Source organism: Muscardinus avellanarius (assembly GCF_963383645.1).
Source record: "Muscardinus avellanarius genome assembly, chromosome: 19".
Lineage (NCBI taxonomy): Eukaryota > Metazoa > Chordata > Mammalia > Rodentia > Gliridae > Muscardinus > Muscardinus avellanarius.
The window spans coordinates 45,971,478-45,977,777 of NC_137805.1; positions in this window are offsets into that span (position 1 = coordinate 45,971,478).

Below are 6,300 nucleotides of genomic sequence, written 5' to 3' on the forward strand. Positions count from 1 at the left end.
CTGATTTTGCAAAGTGTGTTGTGGAGACTTGGCTGGACAGGTTTACCATCAGAGTGGATATGCCACTGTATTAAACACAGGATAGAAAAGCTGCCAAGTCTTTGGTGAGTGGCTGGTTGATAGGAATCCTTGCAAGATGCCGATGCTCAGCTGTTGACATGTGCTCATTGCCTACTTTAACGACTGTCAGAGAAACGAGGGGTGAGGAGGTGCTTTTTTAAAATCGTTCATAGACTTCTGTAAAACGCAAGATAAATTAAAGTTATTATAACAGTGATTCTTTCAATTTGGTTTGTCCTTCGGTTTTCTTTTCTATTAAAAAGTGTGCTTGGAAGCCGGGCGCAGTGGCGCACACTTGTAATCCCAGCATTCAGGAGGCTGAGACGGGGCTCGCGGTTCAGACAGCCTCAGCTACTTAGTGAGGCCCTCTGCAATTCAGTGAGACCCTGGTTCAAAATAAAGAATAAAAATAGGGCTGGGGGTGTAGCTCGGAGGTAGAATGCCCCTGGGTTCCATCCCAGTACTGCAAAACAAAATATGCTTGAATTCAGAAGCAAACACACACACCAGTATTTATATATGTATCTACACCCATGGAGGGTGCTTGGAATATGAGATCTGGGACAACTGCCTGTTCTCAGTATCCAGGGAATAGCTAAAGATTTGAATTCTTTTCCTTATGTGAGGATTGTTTCTGCTACCTCACTGTCGAGTCTTCCAGCTTACCACATGAGGAAATACAAGGTGCTAGGAACCCTTCCTCATAACTGTCTTCCTTATTGGCTGTGCCTTGCACCTGGCACACTAATGCTAGTTGGGTTTCTATGTTGGTGAGGAAATGGTGTGTGTGTGTGAAGTACAGGGAATTTTCTGAGTTCAAATGTGATGCTAGAGGATGCTTCTCTTCCCTATTACATCCCACTTTGTTTTCTGGGTCTGAAAAAGGCCCACCACAAAAGCTTTCCTATTTTCTGTACTAAAGTAAATTTGAATGTGACAAGAAACCAAGAGATGCTATTATGTGGTGTTTCTGGTGCCTCCATGTCTGCCTCCTGAGGACTCGGCTGGAGCAGTGTTCTCTCCTGGCACACAAGGGCGGCTGCTGGGATCCCTGCTGTGATCTGCCTTGCTCGTGGATACTGAGATTGAGGCGTACACAGTGCTCCTCGCCTTGTTGCCAGGCTGTTCATACTCAGTGGCCGGGGAGCAGTCCACTTGGCCCTGAATGTCTTGGCCATGTTGTTTTTAATCACCGGCCCTTAGAGTATGGGCCAAGTGTTGTCAAGTACCTTGGCCGTGGAGTGGTGGGGGGAGCCATCAATCCAGCAGGCCCTCCTGTAGGGATCACACACTGGCTGAGCTGCCACCACTACTTGATAAACCCAAGTGTTGTTTATGACCCCATTTTCTTTTGTATCTATGCCCACTTAATTCCCAGTGTTGGATATTACTACGTGAATAAAGCAAGGATCAGTGCCTCTTGTGTAATTAATGTTATTTTCCTTTGGTGTGTATCTGTGTTTTATTCATTTCTTTACTTACTTGGACCCTGTGGGGGAAGGCATGGGCCTTTAGCTTGGTGACAGGTTAGCAGTTATGTTGATTTCAACCTTAATTTTTAAATTCATTCTCAAAGCAGACTCAGCACTGATCCTGCCCCTTTAAGGTATTTCGGTTGATATACTATGTGGTTAAAATTGGATCTACTGTATACTGAAAATGGTAGGTTGCCCTAGATTACCCAAACATCTCTACTACCTCTTACCACCCTTAAGTTCATTTCAAAGGAAGCTTGCCACAAAGTGCAATAAAGTCAATTTGAGTTTCTGGTGAACAGCCATGTTCTTTTTATTTTTGAGGTACTGGGGATGGAACTCTTGGGTATCCTATCTCCAAGCTATGCTCCCAGCTCTGTTTTTTGTTTGTTTGTTTTGTTTTGTTTTAAATTTTGAAATAGGGTCTCACTGAGTTGCAGAGGGCCTCGCTAAGTAGTAGCTGAGGCTGTCCAAACTGCAGTCCTCCCATCTTGGCCTCCCAAATGCTAGAATTACAAGTATGTGCCACGACTGGCTCAGCCATGTACTCTCTACTTGTGAGAAAGGGACCAAACAAAGTGACTGAGGAAAGAGAATGTTGAGAGCTTCCTAGTAATGTAAACAATAAAGGAGGTTTCATGGTAAACGTTTGAGGACAGGCTTCACAGCTGCCAAAGGAAAATAGCATGCCAGCATGGATGTCATAAACATGATCTACTCTTCAGAAAATCCTGTCACTCCACACTTACAGACGAGCTTAAAGCTTTTTCTAGGGTACCCACTGCGCCCACTGTACACAGCCCACTGTAGGTAAGATACTGTTTACCTCGAGCCCTCCATAAAGTTAAGCATTCACAGCAGTCTATTTACTCACATTATTCCCAGAGCTGAGAGGAAGCAGTGCCTAGAAAGAGGGGGGTGTTGTAAAACTAGTAAGTTCCTTTTTTAGAGTATAGAATATGTAGACGGCCATTCTCACTCCCCCTGCCAGATGTCTTAGAGGTTATGTTCTGCAGAAAAATTGCTGGGCTGAGATCCTGGAATTGCCGCTGTGGTGTAGTGGATGAGCCCCTGCTTTTGCCTGGGCGTCCCCGTCTAGCTCCTTTGCCCTGACAGTGCTAAGATTTCACATTTGAGCAGAACCTTAGCTTTTGTAATATATATTTATGATGCTAGAGATCTAACCCAGGGCCTTTCACACATGCTAGGCTAATCACTATTACTGAGTTATATTCCCAGCCCTGTACCGTATTTCTAGAATTTAGCTTTGTAACCTGTGTTTTCAGTTGAGAACAGGTGAAATAATGATTATAAATACTAGGTTTTGCCAGATATGATGACACACACCTGGAATCTCAGTATCTGGAAAAGAGACAGAAGAACCATGGGTTTGAAGTCAGACTTGGCAACTTAGCAAGACCCTGTTTTAAAGAAAAATAAAACTGGCTGTGGTGGTACATGCTTGTAATCCCAGTACTTAGGAGGCTGAAATAGGAGGATTGCTGATTCATAGCCAGCCTCAGCTACTTAGGCCCTCCACAACGCAATGAGATGCCGTTTCAAAATAAGGAATAAAAAATAGGGCTGGAGTTATAGCTTAGAGGTAGAATGACCCCGAGTTCAGTCCTTAGCACCAATTAATAACACATTAGATTTCTACAGTCCTACCACTGTACAAGGTTTCTGTGTCAAGACCCCTTCCCTCTGAGTTAGTATAATCTTCAGGGGTGGGTGGGTGTGTGGGTGTGTTTCTGGGGATTGAACCCAGGGACATTCTAACTGAGCTATGCCCCCAGCCCTATTTTTTATCCTTTATTTTGAAATAGTGTCTCACTAAGTTGTTGAGGCTGGCAGTGAACTGTGATCCTCCTGTCTCAGACTCTCAAGTACCAGGATTACAAGTGTGCACCACCAAGCCTGGCTTAAGTCTTCATAATTTTAGGAGTGCATGAGAGTACACCTTTTGCCAGTTTGTTAAGTCTAAGTACCCTAATGATAGTGCTTCTCATCTCCTAGCTCAGACCATGTGTTTTATCTGTTCTTATCAATTTAATATTTAATGATGGGTGCTTGCTAACTTTTTTGGGGGGCACTGGGGAATTGAACCCAGGGTCATTCTACCTCCAAGCTACACTACCAGTATTTTGGTTTTTTTTTTATTTTTGAAACGGTCTCAGTAAACCGCTAAGGCTGGCCTCAGGTGTGCACCACCACACACAGCTGTGTGCTAATTCCAGACAATGCTGAGTATGGGCTTGGAACAGTCCAGAATGGCAGCTAGTCCTCTTCTGTCGTTATCCTATATTCTCATCTACAAAGTGGGGAAATGCCTGTCTCAGAGGTAATGGTGAGACACTGTGTAAAGTGCTTAATTAAACCAGGCCTGCCTGACACAGATTTATTTTCCTCTGTTGAAGTTTACTTTAGCTAAATTCCCAGGGTGAAATTCTAGGGTCAGTGGGTTGGTAGTACTTATAATAATGTCCCATTTCCCAAAGGGTAGAACCAGTTGGTCCTGTCAGGTGTTTGCTTAAAAACACTAAATTCTCCGTAGGGATGGAGGTGGGCTTAGTGGCATGCTCTTAAAATATTCTTAGGATGCTTGCCTGTCTCAGTGGTGTGCATGCAAACTGTCACCCTTGGCCACAGAGACACCAAACTCTTCCAAGTATTTGCAACAGAGGCATAGACAGGAGCTTTGTCACATTAATAGTGGTATTGAGGAAAGGACTCTATTGGGGCCTTGGTAATTGCCATGATTTCTGCCCTTTTTTATTTATTTATTTATTTATTTATTTATTTATTTATTTATTTATTTTGTGGTATTGGGGATGGAACCCAGGGGCATTCTACCTCCAAGCTATACCCCAGTCCTATTTTTTATTCTTTATTTTGAAAAAGGATCTCACTGAATTCCAAAGGGCCTAAGTAGTAGCTGAGGCTGTCCTCAAACCGTGATCTTCCTGTCTCAGCCTCCCCAATGGTGCAAGCATGCGCAACCGCACTGATTTCTACCTTTTCAAACATTCCCTGGATCACTGTCCCTTCATTTGACATTGGCTTCTTTTACTGGAGGCTCATCTCTCCTAAGGGATAAATAGCAATAGATACTTTTCTTATTAAATGATTTTTTTTGGTACTGAGAATTGAACCCAGAGGCTTTCTACCTCTCTGTATCCCCAGCCCTATTTTCTACTTTGAAACAATGCCTCACTGAGTAGCTGAGGTTAGCCAAGAACCTGTGACCCTCCTGTCTCAGCCTCCCAAGTACTGAGATTACAAGCATGTGCCGCCACACCTGGCTTAAATGACATTTTTGTGGTACTAGGGTTCCTGGAAGCCCTTCTACCTCCGGGCTACACTCCCAGACCTATTTTATATTTTTTATTTGGAAACAGGGTCTCTTAAGCCAGAGCGGCTGGCTTCGAACCTGCAGCTTCGAACCAGTGTGGTCCTGTCTCTGCTTCCCAAGCGCGGGGATCACAAGCATGTGCCACCATGCCCGGCTTAAATGACATTTTAATGGGCATCTTTAATAATTATATTCACCAGCTATAGATATTCATGCGCTTTTAAATGTGCCGGAAGTCAAATCAAAGCCAAAATATCTAAAGGGAAGCTAGCCAAACCTAATTAGACCACAGGTGATAACAGATTATGTAACTTATCCTGAGAATGAAGACTCCATTTCTTTAGTCCTGAGTATACCAGCGCACTATGACAGATGCCTCATGTGTGACCCAGAAACAGAGCCATTCTTACATAAGTGGCCGGCACCACCAGAAGTAGCAGGCCCTGCTCCAGGCTTTGTTAACTCACTTCACAGCAGCCCTTTGAAGTAGCTGTATGAGGATCCCCATTTTTCAGAGGTAATGAGAGACAGGTTAAGCAACTCACCCACAGTCACAGCTGGTAAATAAATGGTGAAGCAAGGACGTGCTCCAAGCATTGGGGCTTAAGAGCATGCTCTTAACCACTCTGCAGTGTTCGAAAGTGTTGTCGAGCGCCTGTAGCAAAAAGCAGCAGTCCCTGTCCTCCAGCAGTTTACAATCTAAATAGTCTGTAAGAGCTGTAATAAACTGGATGTGGTTGAGGAAACCTGTAATCCCAGTGCTGGGGAGGCTGAGACAGGACGACGGCAGGGAAGAGATCAGCCTTGACAATTAGTGAGATTCTCAGTAACCTAGCAAAACTTTCAAAAACAAAAAAGAGCCAAGCATGGAGGTGCACGCGTGTAATCCCAGTACCTGAGAGGCTGAGAAAGGAGAATCGAGGTTCACAGCCAGCCTCAGCTACTTACTGAGGCCATCCGCAACTTAGTTAGACCTTGTTTCAAAATAATTAAAAAATAGGGCTGAGGGTATAACTTGGAGGTAGAATACCCCTAGGTTCCATCCCTAGTACCACCAAAAAAAAAAAAAAAAAAAGTCGAGTGTGCTGGTGCATGCTTGTAATCCCAGCATTTGGGAGGCTGAGACAGGAAGATCGCAGGTTTGAGGCCAACCTCAGCTACTTAGTGAGATCCCCCAGAGTTTGGTAAGACCCTGTTTCAAAATAAATAATAAAAAAAAATTAGGCTGGGGGTGTAGCTCAGAGGTAGAATGCCTCTGGGTTCAATCCCTAGTACCTCAAAAAATAAATAGCCAGGCGTGGTAGCACACGCTTGTAATCCCCGTGCTTGGGAGGCTAAGACAGGAGGATCGCTCAGGTTCGAAGCCAGGCTCTCTGGCTTAAGAGACCCTGTTTTCAAATAAAATATAAAATA